Source organism: Anoplophora glabripennis, unplaced genomic scaffold (genome assembly GCF_000390285.2).
Source record: "Anoplophora glabripennis isolate ALB-LARVAE unplaced genomic scaffold, Agla_2.0 scaffold71, whole genome shotgun sequence".
NCBI lineage: Eukaryota > Metazoa > Arthropoda > Insecta > Coleoptera > Cerambycidae > Anoplophora > Anoplophora glabripennis.
In genome coordinates, this window is record NW_019416239.1 from 1,489,962 (window position 1) to 1,513,326 (window position 23,365).

The window sequence follows — 23,365 nt, forward strand, 5'->3', positions numbered from 1 at the left end:
AAAAACGTACCCTTCCTCAATTTTGATAAATTGGACTGTTTTCGATAAATTTATGTTTATGCATGAGAGGGTATTGGTAAAATGCCATAATACCTATGTATTGTGTTTATCATTTCGAATAATTTCCATAAAACTGTTAGTTTAGTTATGCTATAGCTGAATACACTTTGAAAAAAATAAACAAAGCAGTTTTAAGAAAATATTTAAAATAAAATTCGTTGTCTTGTACAATTTTTATATTTATTTTAAGTTCCAAATAAAGTACTTTACTGAAACCGTGCATAATGTGCAACAGATGTTGAAAAACTATATTATATTCAATTTACCTATCCAAATTAAAGAAGAAAATCTTCTGAAAATAAAAAAAATGGAGTAAAAATAAAAAAGTTGCTGATAAAACAATTTTAATTAAATCCAGACGCCTTGTACTTATCGAAAATGCTACGTACCATCCCATTTTAAACTTTATCCATTGGTGGAAAATAGTTAAAGAAGTGTTTGTATAAGAAGGTGCACTTATATTTTGATGACTCGATACAATTTACAGGAGTTGAATTCCGTGTTTGTCCAAAGTTACTTTACCGCTGTTAGAAGCAAGAACAACAGATAAAGATTCCAACATTATTTTTTACTTTTCATATATCAGGTAGGTAGGAATTTTTTTTAAATAGTTTTTTTGATAGATTCGATAGATTTGATAGGTATCTTAGTTTAGAAAGACTAGCACTTTTATGTAAGAGTTATTTCTTTAGTATATGTATCTAAATATTTGTTATCAAAGATGATTGCAATTTATCAGAATTTAAGAAAATTTTTAGAATTAATTTGAATTAACATTATTATTGAAGTAATGTACAAGTACAGCAGTTAATAATAAAAATTAAAAAAGCTGTACAAGCATTTATTAAAAATTTGGTACGCTTTTGAAGTGAGTGCTCTATTACATATACTGTCTATGCATCGGACCACCCACGCTTCAATACTAGAACTAGAATGTGTCGTTTGGTGTAATATTAAGTTTTTGTTTTATTTTTGACTTGACATTCATCAACAGATATTTCTCTTATTTTATTGATTTATTTTAAACTTCTGTAATAAATGTCAGTTGTTTTTGGTTTTAAAATAATTCTTATTTTGCTAACTACAAAGTAAAATATACGTATTATGAACATAGGAAAATTTATTTATTTTTAATTTCTGTGTTTGTGATTTTATTTATGTATGTATGAAGCAAGTAATCGTTAATATTTTCTTCCTTTGACAATTCCTCATTTCTCATTGTAGACATATCTTTTTCAAATGTATTTCAGAAAGCCTTAGTTGAATTCGGGTTAGTTAATTTTATTTCAGATTAGTCAAATTTGAAAAAACTGTCAGTTGTGTTTCAGTATAGTTGTAATTCGGAATTTCGGAATATGTATTTCAGAAAATATGAATTGAATTCAACTCAAGTATTTCAGAGGAAATTTATGACTAATTTGAAATACAAATAATGTCTTCTCAAATAAAAATTTCTGAAATTGACCTTTCGTGGAAAAGGTGTAAAATCAGCGATGCGAAGTATTTCTTTAATAGTTTCATAATTTTATTTTATTTACATTTTATTTTATTACATTTTTGAATTTGTCTTGATAAGAAAAGTATTGATGTATTAATTATTATTGTCTTTCAGTGAATACAAAAAAAACTCCGTTTATGCGTATAAGACATAAGAGTTATTGTACTGTATTATTTAAATTATATTTCGCTTTATTAAAAATTGCCAAACAATAATATGAAATAAGGACAATTTTTGTTTATTTAAAAAAAAAGTTAATGTTCATATTGATGTAATAACTGGGTAGGCACTCCTATGATATTGATTATTACAGCGTGTATACGTATTATGTCAATCTAGAACAGTACCTTTGTGATGACAGTGATAAGTCATGTCTCTTGTGGTTATAGGAAACATTTATTTTTTGTGTGTCGAATTTTTTATGTAACTTTATACTTCTTTTTATTTATCAGAACTTTCTGAGTTAGCAGACATTTTATATCATTTTTTATTGGCAACGGTTTTATTTATTTACTTATTGCTTCGTACATTGATAAAAGCTACCAAAACATTTGTATTGTATCCACAAACCTATTAGTCATAATTATATTTTAAACATCTGTTAATACTGAAGTTTTTGCAAAAGTTTTTCTAATTCAATTTGGCATTATCAAAAAGTTTTCTATTGTTGAAACTAAAAATGTACTAAGTTTGTTACAGGGAAATCAATATTTACTACAAAATTACCAAATTTATCTAATATCTCATTCATTTGCTGCAACTACATCACAAGCATCAAATATTTTTAAATAATTTACATATATCCACATTAGCTATATAATTTTTGTATTTGAAGATACAAGAGGGCGAAATATATATCCAATCTGCAACCAATAGAGACATAATTTTTATAAGTTCATAATAATATGCCACAATTTCTCCCACACAAGCTATCTAGTTTAACGCTAGTCCTAACTGGACTTCGCTACAGAAAATACAGTCCGTTTTAGAAGAAAAATAAATTCTTAAGAGTGTATCTGCTCATCAGTAGGTTTTACAAGATTCGTTATCTTTTAAATTGCACTGAAATCTGTTATTACGAGTACAAACATTAGAGGCGATTATGAGAAATTTGACTCCATTTTGCAGATTTGAGGCCAGACTACAGTACAGGATGTTCTGCAGAATCGTTGACAATCGTTTACGTCACGTAGTCAGAACTGAATTAAATGATAATAAATTGATATGTCACAGTGAATGAGTTCAGATGAAGTTACAGCTTGACCAAATTCATCTTGCCTACGAGTTTTAGATGTCATTTGCTAGATGTCAAAGGTTTACCGAGAGTGAATCCTGACCTACCATATTATTCGGTCACTAACCTACGTAGTGAACAACAAGGTGTAAATGGATCTTTTTATATGAATGATTAACATATTTTTTTACATTCTAAATATTAACGATTATTATTTATTTGTTAATAAAAACAAATGTATAAGGATAATAATTGTTTTCGAATGATAGGTTAACACAAATCAATATTTTTAATATTGTTATGTAATTTTTTGATTTTCTGAATCACCCTGTATAATATAAAACATTTATGAAACAGCTATATCTACAAGATTTCTTTCTAAATTTAAAAGACAGTAAATATTAGGGGAGTAAAATATTACGTTAATGCTATTCAACGAACAATTCAATTAATCCGTCAGTTTCTTTCTTGAGGCTAATATAATTCTACAATTTTTGGTGAAGATTTTTTAATACAGTAGGCCATGAAATTAAAATAAAGAGCGTTCAAATAAAAACGTGGTCGAAGTTGGCTCTGACACATTGGACGTAGGGAGTAGCTTACAGCGACCAACTTAACCTCATTTCTCAACGAGCTGTATAGCAGCTGTCAGGTTCAATAACGTTAATGACTATATAACTTTATTTTAAAGAATAATCGTAATAACAATAACAAATAATTAAAGGAGCTGCGGAAAGTGTCCCCCTCCTTGTTATAACAATAAATTAAAGCAGCTGCTGAAAGTGTCCCCCTCCTTGTTCCAAGCACTTTTCACACCTGTTCCTCAAAGAATTAAAGACATTTTCTAAGATGCTCGGGGTATTGTTAATTTCACGAATCTTGTCTATAAGTCGAGCCTGCAGATGGTTTAAATCAGGAATAGGCAGTTCAAAAATAGTGTTTTTAAGGTAAGGCCACAAAAAGAAATCACACGGCGTAATATCACATGACCTCGGTGGAAATTCATGTTCAGCATTGAGACTTATTAGTCGATTTTGGAAAACTTCCCTCAACATATTCATCGTCTCGCCTGCCGTATGTGCCCTTGCGCCATCTTGTTGAAAGTAAAAGTTTGTAATTTCGTTTTCTTCCAGCTGGTTAACAAAAGGAGCGATAATTTCTTCTCTATACCTTTGCGCAGTAAGAGTACCATTAAAAAAAATAGGTCCATAAATCCTCCTTCGATTGAGAGCACACCAAACTCCAATTTTTTGAGCGTGTAGAGGGCCCTCGACAAAAAAGTTATCTGGTTTTTCAGAAGACCACATTCTCATATTCTGTGAGTTTACGTAACCACTTAAATGAAACCAGGCTTCATCAGAAAAAAAGGTGATATTATGAAGTTCACCGTAGTTGTTTAAAAACCATTCACAAAATACAGCCCGTCGCGGAAAATCAACTTCATGAAGTTCTTGCTGACAAGTTAAACGATAGGAGAACAAACGCAAATCTTTTTTTAACACTGTGTGGCAGGTACCGACTGATACTCCCACCATTTGTGATAAAACACGTACAGAAGTTCTTGGCGCATTTTCCATTATTTGTTGGACATTTTCTTTTAATTCTTCAGTCCGCTTTTTAGGTCGGCCGCTTCCTTCTTTTCTTGTTACACTGCCCGTTTCACGAAAAACATTAACACAACGCTGAACTGCACTTTGAAAAATTTTGTACTCAACAACGCCGGGAAATTGATTTTGAAATTCTATGAAACATTCCTCAATAGAATACTTCCATATTCCATCAATCTTGCGTCCATTTCTAAAGTAGGACTCTATGATAAACACTTTTTGTTCTTGAGAAAACACCATTTTAAACGCTTTTTAAAACGAAAATATTCAAATTGATAGCGGCGATATAGCGCTTTGACAGATGACGTTTAAGTTCATTTGCTATACGCTACGCCCTACGTCCAAATTTTCAGAACCAACTTGACCACGTTTTTATTTGAACGCTCGTTAGAAATAGAAATGACATATATTGAAGTTCTAAAGTAAGGTTGGTGCGTGCTTAAAGTGGAACATTTCTATAATAAGTGATAATGGACATTACAATAATTATTATTGAATCCGAATGTAGTGTTTTGCCAAAAGGATAAAGATACTAAAAAATTGTAATTGATATTTCAGGATTGTTTTAAGTCTTGTAATTCTTAATTTTCAAAGACAGAGAATATCAAGTAATTTTTCTATGGACATTACAATAATTATTATTGAATCCGAATGTACTGTTTTGCCAAAAGGATAAAAATACTAAAAAATTGTATTTGATATTTCAGGATTGTTTTAAGTCTTGTAATTCTTAATTTTCAAAGACAGATAATATCAAGTAATTTTTCTCTTTATATGATATTAGTGGTTTAAAATCTAATATTACTTATAAAAATATGCGGAAGATATCGACCTCTAGATGCAATAAATTAAATTACGTTTTTATGTGATATTTATGAATGAGGCTGCGATCCTTTCAGAAATTTAAATATTGTAAACAGATGGAACTAAAGTGACACAAATTTAGGAAATCAGCGCTCTCGAATGTATTTTAAGTGATCGACCGGAGACATCGTGGCGAGCCACAACATGTGCCATAAAACGTGAGCCAGCCACTATTTGTCCCATATAGTCCTGGGACCACGGTAAGTAAGCCTAATCTTCGTTTGAAACGGCATATTTGATTTAAAAATTGCCTTGTATCGACACAACACTTGATCATTTCATGAATTCCGTATGAGTAATGTTTGCGTCAGTGTTAAAATTAAGTTTCTCCTACGAGGATGTACAACTTTGGACAATAAAAGTGTCCGGTGTAAAGAGAGGAAGCAACAGAGTTTACGAGATCAACGATTTGGTACAGGTAACTTTTATTGTCATCGAGAGAAATCATTGATTCAAACGGAATATTTAATTCAAAGATTGGTTGGTTGATCATTTCATGCATTTCGTTTGAGGAGCTTTTAGTCGGTGTTAAAATATAATTAGACTGATACTTTTTATTTAATGGTGGTTGTATGTAAAATGTTACTTTTCTGGCATATTCCACAGTAAATAAATTGTTTTGGATGGACCTGTTTAAAATAAAACTTTATTGTCTCTACAGAATTTTTTTTTCCATCATTTTCAAGTATTTCAAAATTCTGATAATAAATGTAGAAGAGGTGTATTTCCTTTCATCCCTTACTGTAAAACGACAACGAGGATTACCGTACTTAATAATAAGGGATAACTTTTATTGTCCACGAGTTGATTCTTGAAATCTTCAAATAATGTATTTGATACAAAAATTTCCCTGCATTGAAATGTTGAAATTATTTATTTCCTTCAAGGGTGTACAGACCTATTTAATAAAAATGCTTGTGTTTAAAGTGAAGAGCAACAAAGTCAGTTAAACAGTATTAGGGGATCATAAACGATTTAATATACTCGTTATAGTTATCCTTTGTTATTAACTAGTGTAATCTTCATTTCAAACGGCATATTTGAATCAAAAACTGATATGTATCAATAAGGCACTTGACCATTTTATGAATTCCGTATAAATAATATTTGAATAAGAGCTAAAATTAAATTTCTTTTACAAGACATACACTCGTAGACAATCAATAAACCCTTTTACATCTATTTTTTATTGTCGACGAGATTATTCTTGTTTTTCAAAATTATATTTGATTTAAAAATTGCTTTGACTTGACGCAACATTTAATAATTTAAATTATTCCGTATGAATATTATATGTGTCAGTATTACAATTACAAAGTTTTTCTACAGGTATACAGTTGTAGACAATAAAAACTATCTATTCTGAAAAGAAAAAGCGAAGAATCGACTTAAATACCTAATATCATTGAACGATAAGCGGATTGGTACGGGTATCTTTAATTATCCATGTGTATACACTCAGTTTGACATGTTTTATTTTCTCCAAAACTGTTATATTTATAATAAATGTCTTCTATGTTTTTATAAACATATAGCATAATTTACATAAAATTTCTTCGTTCGATAACTTGAAAACAAGAAGCAAATTTTGTATTTTATAAAAACAAGTTGATAAAACTCCTTGATGAATTATGAATTCTAGTAGAATTGTAGGTGGCTCTTTTCAATCGAATCGTGTTCTATAAATAAATTTTGAAAATTCAGTAGTTTCGGAAATATCACGTGAGTCAAGTTAAAGATGTGGGAAACTCGTTATAAGTTTAAAAGCTCAAAAAAAAGATATGTTAAAATGTTTACATGAGATATGAGGATCATCTTTAAAATGTATTTCATTTTCTTAAAATATAATGGTAATGCGGAAAAGTACTATCCAAAGTTTCTGTGAAAAAAAAAAAACAATATTTGGATACAAGCGATATGTACCTACAGAAAGTTTTTACGTGTATCCTAATTGACGTAATCCAAAATCTCTATCAACTGGCTCTTATAAAATCAGTCTATTTATTTCCGTTATAAAGTTACCGGATTGGAAACTTTTATGAAAATCACCCTGTATAGTTTTTCAGAAAAAAAAACGGTTTTAAAACAGTTTTTTGTAAGTAGTTTTTTATCATGATGTCTGTATTTCTTCCAGAGGATATAATATCACATCTGTCACGCCGTCTTTTTAAAAAAATTTAATTAAAAAAATATGGAGCCGCTTGGAAATATTCTACAAAAATAAAAGTAACTGATTTTGTAGAGGATTTCTTGTTGGGTATACGTTATGTAATACACTCTGTATTAAAATTGGGAGGTAGATATTTTCTGAAACAGTTTTGTTCATCCGAACACATACACAACACAATTCCGACTCGGGTAATGTGACAACACGAGATAATCTGAATTGCTAATTTGATAAAACCTCTAAAACAATAACATAACGGTTCAGTGCCGTTTATGACGTTTTTGGAGCTGCAGATTCTCGTTTGTCTGCTCTATGTCTGGTTTTCTTTATTTGGCGATTGAATTTTAATAGTCTTTTACGGTCATCCACTTAACAAAGATAGCAGATTTTAATTTCTGCGTTTCTAAAAGTTGGCTTCTGTCGAGTTTACAGTAGGAAAACCATGTTTAAATGTCACGACGTGAAATATGGGGGGTCATTTATTATACAAGCAGGCATAAACACTTAGGTATATTGATATTTAATCAGCTTGATATTTTCTTCTATATAGTATGATTGCCTTACAATCATAGTGCAGCAAATTGCTGAAAGTAAAAAAAAATAAATTAAAAAGTAAGTATTCTTTCGTCAGGCAATAATTAATTTTATTACACAAAAAGATTTATGAAGAAAACATTTTTCCTGACTTATGAAATACCACACGGAGAAAACTGTAATTGTATTTCCAATATTTGACTGCTATTTATTTAAATCAATATTAACTATAATTGATTATATTAGCTTCATTCAAGTAACGCGACATTTATGTTTGATAACAAAAATGAATATTTGATTAAAATATGATTGTATGCGAAATTTGCTACAAACATATATACCTTAATGTCATAGATAGGTAAGGTTGATGATAAAAATTTGCTAGGAATATATTCAATAACGGATTCGATGATCCCTGTTACTGAAGCGAATATGATATAAATTTGACTTTGTATCAAATAACATTATAAACATAATAATGCATAATAATATTAATATACTCGTATTATTTTCTTTTTAAAATTAAAAATTAGATAAGTCTACAATGTAGAAGCAAATTGTTATGACCCTCACTAGATGTACATAAATAACTACGTTTCATAATATTAGAGTGAAAATTGAAAGTTTGGTGCACAAATATTCAGGTGCATATGCAAGACAAAAATTTTATGTACGAGGTAAAGATTATCGACAGCATACAGTTTATCAAGCCTATTCCAGTTAACCACTGCAATTATTATTGGTCACATCATCAAATGTACTCAATCCTGTGGAAAAACGAAAACATGAGTTTTGTAATAGTTGCAGTCTAATTTTGAGAAAATGAGTACTAGTAGATTCATTTAACAATTTGAGTTAGATTGAAACACTAAAATATTGGAAAATAAATTTGTGGAACGACCAAACATAAGCATGTTAATATTAAAGTGGCCGGTAACACAAACATGTCATATGCAAGTATAACAAGCGATTTATTATTTTCCAAACAGTAAACTATTTGGCTTGCTGATATAAAACGCCAAATACATCAGCACTACCCAATGAATCCACTAATCCAAAATTTTTATAAAGCTATTCAGGATTATGGAATAATTAATATTGTTTTGTATATAAAATACTAATATATCACTTCTATCATCGCTGTTTGCATATACACCTATAACCAAATATAAAAATAATTTGTGGATCAAAGTCGGGGTTAACCTAAGTTTCATCATCTCTGTTTGCATATTCTAAGCTATAACCAAGAATAAAAATAACCTGTGGATCAAAGTCAGTATTAAGACAAATTTTCGATACGGCAAAGGTGTTAATATTTTCCCTATTTCCATAATCATAAAGTATTCAAATTATCGAACACAGATCTTTATCTTTGACTAATGTAGAGTTCGGGACTCTGTCGGATGATCATAGCCGTACCGTCGGCCTTTCGCTACAGCGCACCATACGAAACCAGTAATAACGGCGATTATTGGTTTCGCGTTTGCTTCGTGTATACGTGTTTTAATATTTTCGATGATTTTAAATAACACAGCTTACAATATGTATTATTAGTTGTTCGAGTTTTTGTTGAAAACGGCAAAGTTTTTTGAAAACTAACAAGATTAAGAAATGTTTTAGAGTTAAATTCCCCGTAAAATAAAGTAATAATAACCAAATATGGTTTTTCTAGGTTTAAGTATAACCGAGAGTATAACTGAGATATTCATTTTTTCGAAATTTGACACTTTTCTCTGAATAAATATTCTTGTTGTCTGAGGATGTGAAGCACTATATTTTATAGTATACTGTTTGTAGCAGATAAAACAAAATTATTTTTTATTTGTTTCAGTACGAATACCTAGGAACATAGACTTGACCCTTCTTTATAAAAAAAATGTATAGTTCGTGCTACAAAAAAATTGGCATAAATAACGTATGCGTCATATCAGTGAGCAAAAACTAGATAATTTCTTTCGGTCTCATGTAAATACGAATCGTAAATCGACAGTAGATTTGCTTTGTGGGCACCTGAAACGTTTTACACTCAGTGTTTTCTTTTTGTCATTTTCGATTTAGATTCTCAATAACAGTTTACAAAAATAGTTTATAGTAATCTGATCAAATTGTATCATCTTCAACTTAAGAAAGATGTACTCGTGGTTGAAGAACGTTTTACTCTTATTTATTAATACTGAATTTGTTTTTCATGGATGACTAATGTGTAGTGAGTAGAAAATGTGATTTCATTATAAGGAAGTGCAGTATTACTTCATAGGAATTTTTTTAGTTTTATGGTTTCATGTTGGTGAAATTAAATTAAATATCATTTAAAAATGTAAATAATGTATGTCATGCATTAAAAAAGATGTGTTTTAGAATTCTCTAAACAAAATATTACTTATCTGCATCCTGTGATAAATATTGATCAGTTTAAGGAGAACTTCATTTTAGGTGCCATCAAAATATTATTAATATTAGTTAATAATCTATATAAAAACGTAGGTAAATTTTGGAATACGAAAATCAATTTTATTTTCAGTGATAAGTAATTTCTTCATTTTTATTATAAAGATTAGATTGCATGTTATCATTAAAGTCAATGGTTATTAAAGTGTGCTAAAAAACTTACAATTATTAAAATTGTTCTGTTTGAGCTGTTAAAGGATACTATGAAATAAATGTTGATGTTATTTTGTAGTCCTAATATATTTTTCAATGAGATTTTTAAATTTTGATACAATTTAAAAATTAGTACTCTTACTATTTGAAAATATTCTCGTTGAGATATTACTTATAAGTTTACGTTAACCAACAATTAAAAACACGAAGAAAATATGAAAAATATGTTAAGAATGTATAAAATAGAGAAAGTTGTGAGCATTTTTCTAGAAAACTAATACTTAGTGGGTATTACAAAATTAATATTTCTAAATTTCCCTTTCATGTACAGCGTATTTCTATATTCTGCGCCACAACTACCAATTTTGTATAAAAAAATAAATATGAAGTTGAATGAAACGCAAGAATTTTGTTTTTTAAATTCAGCGTACAAAGATGTTTGATGATTCAAAATCTTCCTTATGTCATATACTTTCGAATGCTTAATGGCATGTTTTGGAAATTTAGTATTGCGGCCGTATATTGCGCCATGTTGGTGAAAGGGGAGTTGAAATTCACTTTGAATTTTCGAAATATGAGTACCTATATTCATCTAGGTAAGGTGTTCTTTCGACTAGATATATTCAAAAACCCACCGGTACTCCACAATTATTAATTAGCATTGAACCTAGAAACGCTGAACCTAAAACCTTGGTATATAAGGTTCATAATAATGATCAGAGTATAGGGTTCATTGGGGATCTTTGGTTATCATTTTTGCTGGCTACAGAGAGAGTATAAACGATGAAACCTGAATACCCTGATCGTAAAAAACTGAAATCTAAACTGTAATATCGGATATGTGTTATATGGAAGTATGATCTAATGCATTTTTTCTGATTTTTTCCCCAAACATTTTGACTTTCTGTGCGGTTAGATTTAGATTTACTAGGTCTAATATTATTTCCTGTAGATATCTTTTCTCAATAAAAAATCTTTTTTTCGTTTTTTAATAGTATCTCGCTTATTGTTAGAGATGCACCCAATAAATCCTATATGACTATGCTCAACAGGAAACGATCCATCCAAATGTGTAAAAATATACAGGGTGTTCTATTTAAATTAACAAAGTTAACAATTCGAGGCCATTTTGGTACATTTGTTTTTCTACTATCATTTTCGAAAACTTTATAAAATATCTAGCAACTTTTGTATTTCACATTTTTATATACTTAACTCTAGAAACAAAAAAGTTAATGGGGGGCGTCAAAATATAGTGAATCACCCTGTACGTTATCATTTTTTTTGTATCTCCGAAAATAAGGATGGGATGTAAAATATACAAAACCATATACAAGGAATGAAATGCATAATCTAATGATACGTATCTATAAATCTGTCTTCATTTGAATTTATTGGATTGTCTTTATTTTCTAATCTCCGTAAATAACTTACTAAATAAGTTAATAACCAAAGTATTATCCCCAGTAGGTAAACACATTCAATGTAGGGTGCATTACCAAAATACCATGTTAAACACCGTCAACTGCACCATAATAGTTTTAGAAAAATTCACACGACTGACAGGTGAATAACTGATTTCCATATTTAATCTTCCCGAACGTTTTTCTGACAAATTTCTCCAGTGCAATAACAATTAACCGACGGTTTATTTAACAAATAGAGGTAGAGAGTTGTGCCGTGGTCGTTTTGTCGGTAAAAAGCAAAGGTGTTTTATGTGCCTTTCTGCACAACGAAAACAGGTACGCATCTATAATCTCTCTCCTCCTGTTTCTGACACGATTTCCTAATTCCCACAATCGGATTTATAAAAGGTGTCCGTACAAATATATTTCACACCCACTTCTCCCACATTTTTTCTTCGAGCTTATATCAATTTGAAAATATGGTGAACATTAATAATTATTCAATTTCAAATTGGAAACTAACAAAATGTATTCTTTTATTTTTAAGGTATTGAGATTAGAGAGATAAAAACATTGCATTTTTCTTTCGATTAAAAGATAATACATTAACATTTACTGCTAATAGAAAATAATTTCTTCGTCTGCTTCTCCGTCTCATACTGCCAGTAAAAATTGAGAAACGATATTAGTTGGAAAATGAAGGCAAGACAATATAATATTTAATATATAGGGTGTAACAAGTTTGACTGCCATTACTTCGGCAAGAGATAGAGTAATCATAAATGGACAGAAAAATTGTATATTACAGGGGCGTAAAATTGACAGTCTTCAAAATACAGCGAGAATTAATAGTGGGGAGTTTCATCACAACGTGACAACAGCGCTTAATCTGCTGATGCACATCACGTGTGCACGTGGCAGACTTGTCCTATGGAAAAAATGTAAACAACTATTATTGTGAAATATTTAGTAAATTTCAAGACAATTGTTTTTCAGTTTTTAAATAAATAGGTAAAATAAGTGTTGTGCTCAAATTTTAGCTCAAATTTTAGTAATTATGAATCTCTTAAAACAGGAACTTAACTTTTAATCAAATTATGTATTAGAAAAATATGTACTCAAAGCACCCAAAGATTCACGTCGTCCAAATAATCATATGTATTAAAAAATTATTAAGTACTTACCAAAAAGCAAAATTCAGTCATTTTTAAACGCACAAGTATAAAACAAGCTACAACATATGCTTAAAATGTCCACCACCATTTTCGATGCATGCACGACACCCTCGAATCCAATTTTCGCGCACTCGCTGTAAAACACCTCAAGAAAAGGAAATAGTGTTACGCAAAAACACTCCGACACGGTCGAATCCAGATACCAATTGAATTGCGTATTGTTGGTTGCTGGATACCGTGCTACCTCGTGTTAATAAACCGCCGCGCCGTCGCCACATTGCTCGATATGAATTTTATTGAATTTTAAATTTATTCCAACGCTAATTATTATTTAGAATTAAGCATAGATAAGTTCAAAAAAGTGATAAACATTGTATTTTATGATATTCTACGCATGCAGTTATGTCAATATTCCTTAATTAATCGAACTTTTGTACATCAAATTGGAGATTTTGATATTTTTTCTCGGAATTGGTTCAGTTTATATCATATATTTTTTTGTTTATTTTAACGTATTCTATCGTGTGTTAAAATTATGGCAGTCAAACTTCCAACACCCTGTATTTTTATATTGAACATGACGAACAGTGCGAGTTTAATATAAAGGTTTGCAAGCGTTTGTCTATAATAATTGACCACTTGTATTTTGACCCACTGACCCAATAACGTCAAAATAAATCTTTTTATTTCTGTACTTTTTTCTCTAAAATGCCTCCTTGTCCAGTTACAGCCATTTTTAACCAATTTTGAGCATTATTAAAATGCCTATATAACTTCTCAAGAATGCATTTTAGAGAAAAAAGTGCAAGAATAAATGTTTGCAATGTTTTTTCCCTTCTTTTCCCTTTATTAGTTTACGGTTTCCATTAATTGGATCAAAATAAAAACTTTTTAGTGTTGTGGGGAGTTATAGGCATTTTCAATAACGCTCAAAACTGGTTAAAAATGGCTGTGACTCCACAAGGAAGCATTTTAGAGAAAAAAGTTCAGGAACAAAAAGGTTTTTATTTTGGCTCTATAACACGTCTGTGTTAATTTCAAAATCTTAACCATTTTACCAAAAAATTGAGATTTCCACTGATTTTGAGCTATTTTTTGAGGTTAAGGAAAAATCCTGACGTGATAGGACATTTCTGATGGTTCTATCGTCTTCATTGAGCCAAATTCTGTTAGAGTACATGAAAAAAATTTTATTCTGTACTTGTGTAATTTGTATTGTCTGAAGTTACTTATTTATGACATTGTTTTAAATGAATAATTTTGAATAGTTTTTTAAATAAAAAATGACAATCTGTTAGACAAACGCTAGTTAGAAATTAGAAAATTTCTTTTGGCCATATCTTTACTTGTTTTCTTATAAAGAATTCTTTCGTATAAGAAGTTTTGATTTGAAATATATGATAGTTTGTTGTTTATGTTGAAGAATTATTTGATAGTATTTGTAGCATTTGTGATTTTGTTTTTGATTAACAAATCCTGGGATAATTACAAGTAGTAATAAAATCTGGGTATAAATTTCACAAAAAGAAAAACTGAATAAGTTCTATAATGTAGGTAAATAATAATAATAAATAAATATATAAATATACTTACAGATGTTTTATTACATTTATATTCTTACTATAGAAGTTTCTTGGAATCTACAGATTGAAGTTTCTTTATTTGTGTGTTTCTTTGAAATTCTTTGAAGTAAGTTTTTTAGTTAATGCCTATTAGTAAAATATATTAGATATATGAGTAAATATTTTAAAAAAAGTCCGTCAATTTTTTTTTTTTTGAAGTCACATTTTTATGTTATTTGTCTAGATAATGTAACTCTTATAGAAAGGCAGTAAATAAAAATAAAATAAGGTAAAAAATAGATATATTTTATGTCTATTTTATTTGCATTTAAAAAATGATGTAAGTAAATGTTTTAAGTAGATATTTAAAATATTCAGAAAATTGTTACTGTATTTTTCTTTAGATAAAATAAATAAAATCCGTAAATGATTTTAAAGTTAATCTACAGTATTCTGTATCGCACTGTATCATCGTTGTAGCATCTATTGATAGGATCAAATAAAGGCATTTTGTAATTTAAACGGATGATAAATATTCTGTAGATTCTATGACAGGTTGATACTCTAAACACTTGTCGTTTCATTAAACTTGGAATTCCCAAAGTACCTGCTCAAATTTAGTCCCGAGGGATAATTAGGTATAAATAAGGTACCATGAGAATTATTTCAGAAGCAGTTTTACTACCACTTTTACTATTAACAGGTTGTGTAAATAAGACATTAAAGTAAATCTTAACAATTTCTATACCCGTTTGATGGGTATCAGTCATATATGAAATTTGATTCGTCTTTGTCACATTTTCTTTCAATGTTGATATATAGTCAACGCTAATAACTAAATGATCTACATGTTAATTAATCTAAGTCCACTTGTAATTAAATACTTTAATTTTTAATTACAAATTGTACAATAATCCATGTGTTAAGGCGCGGCCATGCGTTTTGAAATTGAAGTTTAATTTGTTCACATAAATTCTTTATTACCTCCAATTTAAACCCTTAATGTTCCAATTAAAGTGTCTTTTTAATTAATTAATTCCTGAGCATGTCCTATAATGTGTATATTTTTACTTATCAAGTGTATTAAAACGAAATAATTCCGCAAACTACTTTAATTGAGCAATTATGATGTAGTAGAGATTCTCTGAAGTACAAGATGACCAAATAATTGATTTGTACATAATTAATCACAATTTATGTTAGGTACTAGTAGGACTAATTAGTGTGTGATACATTACGTAATTATAGTCTTTAATGAAACCTAATATAGTAACACAATTTAAGCAAATAGTTTTCTTAACACTCGAGAAAATTACTCGTTCCGTATGTTTTGGGAACAATTTTTCTTCTAATTTCCTCGCAAGTTAATATCACATACCAACTCAAGGCAGTAGATTTAAGGTGTGGATTGACTGGAAGAGGATGGAAGATTTGAAGATGTTTCGCTGTCTAACTCTAACGAATTTGACAGTATGTTGATGGACCAAGTTTCATTTCGTATGTCTTTTTTGTGTTTAGAATATCCAAAAAATAAAGTAAATTTGTTTAAAAAGTAAAAAATGTTTATTTTTACTTCCAAATGAATTTCGTCACCATCAAAGTATATTTGATTTGTATAATGCACTTATGCCAACGTTTTTTCCAACTCTCGAAACAGTCTGAAAAGTTCTTTTCCGGTATAGCCTTCACTGCTTGCGTCGATTCGGCTTTTATATCCTCGATCGGTGTCCACGGAGTGGGAATAAGTTCAGGGAATAATCAGAAGTCACTCGGTGCTAAATCAGGCGAATATGGTGGTTGCGGAACGATACGAGTTGAATTTTTGGCAAAATCGTCCCGAATTATCAATGTTGTGTGAGCCGGCGCATTATCATGACGCAAATGCCGTGGTCCATAATTCCTGCCTTTCGCGGCGAATAGCATCACGCAAACGACACATAACACTCAAATAATTTTCCTTGTTAACAGTTTGGCCGGTTGGAAGGAATTCATAGTGCACTACACCACTATAATCAAAGAAAACTGTGTACATGATCTTGATTTTTGAGTGACTGGCGGGTTTTTTCGGTCTTGGTTCATCTTTTGCACGATATTCACTTGATTAATCGGCTGTTTTCGAGTCTTAAGCATAGATCCAATTCTTGTTTCCAGTAACGATGCATTTCATGACGTCTTGGTAGTCAGAAATCATTGTTTCATAGAGCGGTTAGAGAGTTAAGCGGTCGATAGCCGCACGGTTTAAGGCGTCAGTACTTAAATCGATGTGTGCTATCTGCCCGGGTTTCGAATCCCGCGGCCGGTAGACCGTAGATTCGCTATGCTTGTACGGAGGATTGGCACCCTCTGTAAAGGTATGGTAGGGTGGAAGAATGTTGGCTTGGGTCAATGTGAGAGATTGACACCGGTTGGCATTTGACCACCCTCCTAATTAATGAGGTTCTCCAGGTTTCCCTCATTCCTGCACTGAATGGTGGTTAGGGCCTACCAACATAAGTCGTTCCTGGGCGCAAATGCGGCTTGCTTAATAATAATATGCCGCCTCCTCTCCCACACAAGTCTTCGACTTCTGGGCTAACTCTCGTAGTTAGAATGAGGAGTAGAGATATGACGCGTGTAAGGCGAACCTTTTGAAATGCCAACAGTATCAACAATGTCTCTTATTGTTAATTGACAGTTTTCGAGCACAAGATCTTTGATTTGATTACGTGTTGTTCATCAGTTGACGTTGATGGTCGTCCGGGAGACTGTTCATCCTTAACGGTTTCCCTGCCTCCTTTAATGTCTTTGTACCACTTATAAACATTTTTTGCGACATAACCTCATCACTTCTGTAACATCTTCAACGTTTCCACGGCGGAATATTCATTCCGCAAATTTATTTTCGTATGTTTACAAAAACACGAGTAGTTTTGCAGCATTTGAATATATTGACTTAAAACTCTGCATAGATATCAAGGACAGTACTACCAACCTACAAACAAGTAATTGCATGCTTTCATAATACTCGTGTATTTTAAATAAATAATTCACCTTTTTTGTGGGATACAGTAGTATATTGATTTCTAACCCCTAAATGGTTTTGTGGTTATTCCAGAATAAGCCAATATTTTTTCCTAAATGTTTTGACTCTTTCATGCTAGAAAGTACACTGGTTGTTTTTCTGGTATATCTATAAAAAATATTTATGGGAGTGTTGAACTTACGTAAACTTATATATTTCCTATATAGATGTTGTAGAAGTGTGATTTTTAGAGTCAAGTACCATTCTATCCGTAAAAGATACAGATTTTCGTCACCGAATATACTTCATCTGATGCCCCATCAAGAATATCGCTACTTCAATTTCATGAAAAACCTTTGCCTTTTAGGATCTAAATCCTACATCTTGTCGGAGTTAGTTTAAAAAATTACTTTCATCAAGATAATTTTTCGTATTCTTACTCCTTTTTGGCTTCAATTCATAAATAGTGCATATCTATGGGTGAGATAAACAAACTGCAATATCCATGAATGGTCACTACTCAATGCCTGGGCCTTCGATACGGCCAACTGACAGATAACAACCTGATACTTCGTGGGTACTATGAAAGCAAGATCTATGTTGCCAACAGGCGAATCAATTTTATCAAGAAACTACTCTGCGGACTAATGTCCCGATCAGCGTTATTGTCATATCTATGAAGATATAGAAGGTCATAATTCCAAATTTTCAATCTTTGCTTCTTTCAGAATACATTCTGGTAGGTCTTCATCGCAACTCTCCGTTTTAGAACATTCTTTTTTTAATTACAAAAGTCGCTTTATTAGGTTGTTACTGTCTATCCTGATTTTTGTTAACTGTTAAAATACTTAAAATGAGAAATTTCCAAATTTAAGTCATGGTTATATGATCGTTCGGTATTTAAAATTATAGTTATCTCAAAATGGTTGAGGTAAATGAAAATTTCTTTATTGTTATTAAATATCGATAAAACAGGCAGACATAAAAAATAAATGTTGTAAATGATGTTCTCTTCAATTGAAGTCAAATAGACCCTTTGATGCCAATAGCCTATACTAAAGCTACTTCATAGACAAGCTATTGATTACTAATGATCTAAAGTCAAAATAAAATAGAAACTATAAGAAAATTATTAACGAAAAAACACTTACCTGACTTATCGAAATGGTTAAATAATATAAACTTTCGAAGACGATAACTTTTTCCATGTTTTAGTCTGATTTGAATTAGCTTACCTAATATTGTTTAAAATAAAAAAGCAAGTAATAATAAAAAATTATTTATTATATAACTTATAAATTACCTTTTACCCTGCTGTAAAAATGTGTTGGCAAATATTGAGCCTTTAATCATTATTTTCAAGTTAATTAAGTCAGACATACAAGAAACTATCCTACAGAAAGAACTCAAAAATAAAAAATAATCAGTTTCTTGGGCTTTCACACTTATTTATCACATCATGCCATTCATATCATTTAGTTTTGACTTATATTTGCCATATGTTGAGACAAACTTAAAATTTCCCATATCGCAAAATGGGAAAGCAAAATTAAATTGATACAAATGAATTACGTAGCAGAAAGTATAACCTGCGATATTAGAAACAGTTGTACACAAAAAAGAGTAAAATTTAACATTGTTTACAATTTCTTAGGACAAATTTCACATTTTTTTAGTAATATACCACGCCATGTGAGGGAAAATAATGTACATTTTGTTTAGATTCAGTTACAGAAACTTTCCGTTTTTTATTTTCTTATAAGTAAATAACTGAAAAGTTATTTTATGGAAAATGATTTCATATTCTCTTAATAATACATATAGAACCAGAATTGAATACAGTTATCCCTATTGAATCTATGCCTAATTATTTTTTTCTTTATCTAGATTCTATCTTTAGTTGGTTTTTGGATTATTAACTGTTTAGTTATTTTACTTTCATTGTTCTATACAGTTACTTCCAAAAACTCTTTTCTAAATTTCCTCTGTTCTTATTTCTCTACCTTTTTTTTTTTGTTTTTTCTTTATAAACGAACATCTTATATATTATTTTTAAAGTAACAACTCAATTGATAGATATACCTAGCTTGTCATTACAGTTTTTTATTCCTAGTGCATTTGTCTTTATGTTTAAAAACGAGATTAAAAATTACTTCAAAATTGTAAACAAAATAATGAAAATTTCTCGTTTTTACTTTCAACAGTAAAATTAAATTAGGTGAACTAAATTTACGTCGTTAAGGCTATGAACTTAGTGAATACTTAAATCTAATAACAATCGTGTCGACGCTGATGGAAGGAGTACTACAGACGCATGAGTTCTTGAAAGCCTCTAAACTTTATAGTCGAACCGATGGGATAATAATTCATACAACGTTTTACGAGATGACAAATGTTTAACGTTAACAGTTACTGGAAACTTAGTTAGCTTTATTTTTCACAATAGTTTATTCGTTGCTAAGTACGCCGTCACACTTTGGGTGTCATAATGTACAGTGTGTCCGCGTTAACGTGGATACATGTTGAAACATTTGTTTTTAAGATATTTCTTTATTACAAGAAAACCATGAAAATCGGCTCTTGTGAACATTTCGATGCTGCACTATGGAGCAAACAGGACTCTAAATGAAACAATGTACAAAATATTAAAGTACTCATGGCTCATGATAAAAATGTACAAAAATATTATACGTTTTGCAGTTACTTATATGAAATTATTTTAACAGTCTGTATCTCGGAAACAAAGCCGCTTAAGACAATGCTCAAGTGACTTGCTCTATCGGCTGTTAAAGTTTGCTGCATTAAAGTGGGGACTCTCTGTATATCACAAGATTCAATAAGTTGCTGACATTTCGAAAATCTATCTGTTCTTGTTTTCAGAGCCGAGAATGACGTTTCGTTTTAAATTATTTTGAAAAGTTTAAAGTTTTGTAACGACAGTTTAAATAAAAACTAAATTTAAAACAAGTATTTGTCATGAATGAACCCTTCGAGGGTGATTTCTAAAGTACTTATTCATTTCGATTACTTCAAAAACATAGAATTATAATTTTTTATTAGCTCACAGAAATGTTGAAAAGATTAAGCAAAACAACTTAAAAGAAATGCTGTATTTCTCTAAAATAAACTTATGATTCTATGAATAAAACAGTATTTATTTTATTAGGTAGTGATTTATTTAGACATTTGAAAATTATAAGAATATTGACAAATGACAACTAAATAAAAGATGCTAATCTGTCAAAAGTATTAATGAAAGCAGAAATGTTCAATATTGTGTCAATTTACTTAAAATAGGTATTATTAAAATGCTTCGAGAGGTAGATAATTATATTTTTATTCAAATCTAGTAAAATAAAAAATTTGGAAAAAAGCTATTATTAGGTATATCCCCACAGAGCATTTCGTTCAAAACATAGATACACCAAAAGGAGGTATGTAACAAAATTTTTAAAAAAAATTGGAATTTTCAGGAAAATCCAAAAACATGTTTAAACATATATCGATTTTCAGCATCTAATAATGGATTGATATTAAGTATAACTTTTTGTAGGTACGGCTGCATTTTGCAAAGAAATAATATGATACAAATTGTTTACAAAATATAGTGGCACGATATCGACTTTGCATAGAAAAAGAAATAAACTATTTTCAGAGTTTCATTTATTGTTATAATTAGTTTACAAATTGATGGTTTAACCAGTAAAACGTAAAAAAGATTTCTTCTTACCTACCCAGATTATGTAGTATTTATTATCATTTGCTTTAATACTTCATTGTTTTTTTCTAGTTAGAAATGAAATATAGATATTGAAAAATCCAAAACATGAGCACAAATCTATTTATAAGATTATTTTCGGTAAATTCGTAGAAGAAAATTGTTGTATGCGGTACACATGGCAGGTTGAGATTTTTTTTCATGAAACCCCGTTTAAAGATAGATGTAGTTTATACGGAACTGACTGCTGGTAAATAAACTTTAATTTCTAGGAAAACACTATTTGAAAAAATGAACTGAAATAATTCAAACAAACAACCACCGCCATCCAAAGTTGATTATTTTGATATGTAACAGTTCCTTTTGAGCATTCCTTAAATATACACATATTTTTAAATTTATCTGCGATGGGCGTTAACGACACGTTTGTGAAATGTTTTAAATATTTCTAGACCACATGTAAATATCCCATCTAAATAAATTTGTTAAATTAACAGAAAACAGAGTTTAGACAAGTGTGTGTAAAAAGTAACTTACTTGTCTTAATATTTTCCAGAACTGCTTTACTTTATTGTAACAAATTGTTACAAGATTATTTGTACAATTTGGTATATTTATTAATCGGTCTGTTTTTTGGAACATGAGCGTCCGCGGAAATTTGCCATTTACCAGCGAGTAAGGCTAAATACAGGCAATTAATTGTAATGAAAATCAATAACACTTAATACCTGGTATGGTACCTTTGTACATTAGTTGGAAAATTTAGGCCAGGCAAGTGCCCCTTTCGGACGCCTATGTTTTGAAACGTCAATAAATTCAGGATTCTAAAGTTTCTTTTGGTCTTTGTGCGCCATCTCTTATGAAAGAGCTGCACTGTATTGGGAGGCATTGTCTCCAGATTTAGATTTCGTCTGAATCGTCTGAATACTTCAAATATATGTATAGTTTACTTACAACCTTCAAAGATGATAACGAAGCTGGTAGCGTTAGTTCTGGTTGACTGAAACAACGAAAGAAAGTACTAGGGAGAAGTTAACTTCTTCGATGAATATAAACTACGCAGCATAACATAAACTGGAGCATATTTTTAAAGTCTTGCTCACTTTTCATAAAATGCCGATAGAGCTGGTATCGGATCGAAAGGGTGGCGAATTACATTTTATTTTATGTTTCTATTAATTATTTTCACAATTCTTTATTTATTAATCTTCATGTAATTTCTTGAAGGGAATAACATGTTGAGAGTCGTTAATTGATATCGATATTTTAAAAGGTATCTTGTTTTTATCAATTTCATAAAGACTGTGTTTAATTTTGCGACGGTAGAGGTCACTCCGCTACAGGATTAACAAGATCGATGGACAGAACCTTTGTTTATACATATAGGTATAATATTATATAGGTAGACGACCAGTCAAAGTTGGGTATTAAAGAACTAGATGGCGACTCTCCCATTAAATCTTTGTCACCCTGGTTCCTCGTTCTTAGCACAAATATGGTTATGGATGACAATGATTTTGTAGAAGAGTCGCAATCTAGAACTTTAAAACCCAAGTTAGACTGGTTGTCTGACTATATTATATATACAGAAGGGTATAATTAAAGTCCTTAGCCTTGTTCCTACCTAGAGCAATCCAAAACAGTTTCCAATAGTCAGACGCATGCGCATTCCGATATAATAATTACGAAAGGAATTATTCACTGAAAATTATTTAAACAGAAGCATTTTCCAACTTAATATTTTCTATTTTAATTTTCCAACAATAGAATACTGTAGAAAATAATGTACAAAACATATTAAAAAAAGTTTTCTTTAGTATATAACCAGTTAAGCTTTTAATATGGGATGATAGTTTAGTTGTTCAGAAGGCTATACATATAGATAGACTATTGGGTACAGAAAATGCATAAATAGGTCTCTTCATGTATTTCTCTATA

At 30.2% G+C, this 23,365-nt stretch overlaps 1 protein-coding gene across 1 annotated transcript in view; it reads left to right on the top strand.

Moving 5' to 3' along the window:
• The window catches only part of LOC111692097 (piggyBac transposable element-derived protein 4-like), a 69,355-nt gene that overhangs the window by 26,817 nt on the left and 19,173 nt on the right, over positions 1-23,365 (top strand). The gene's annotated exons all lie outside the window — the stretch shown is intronic.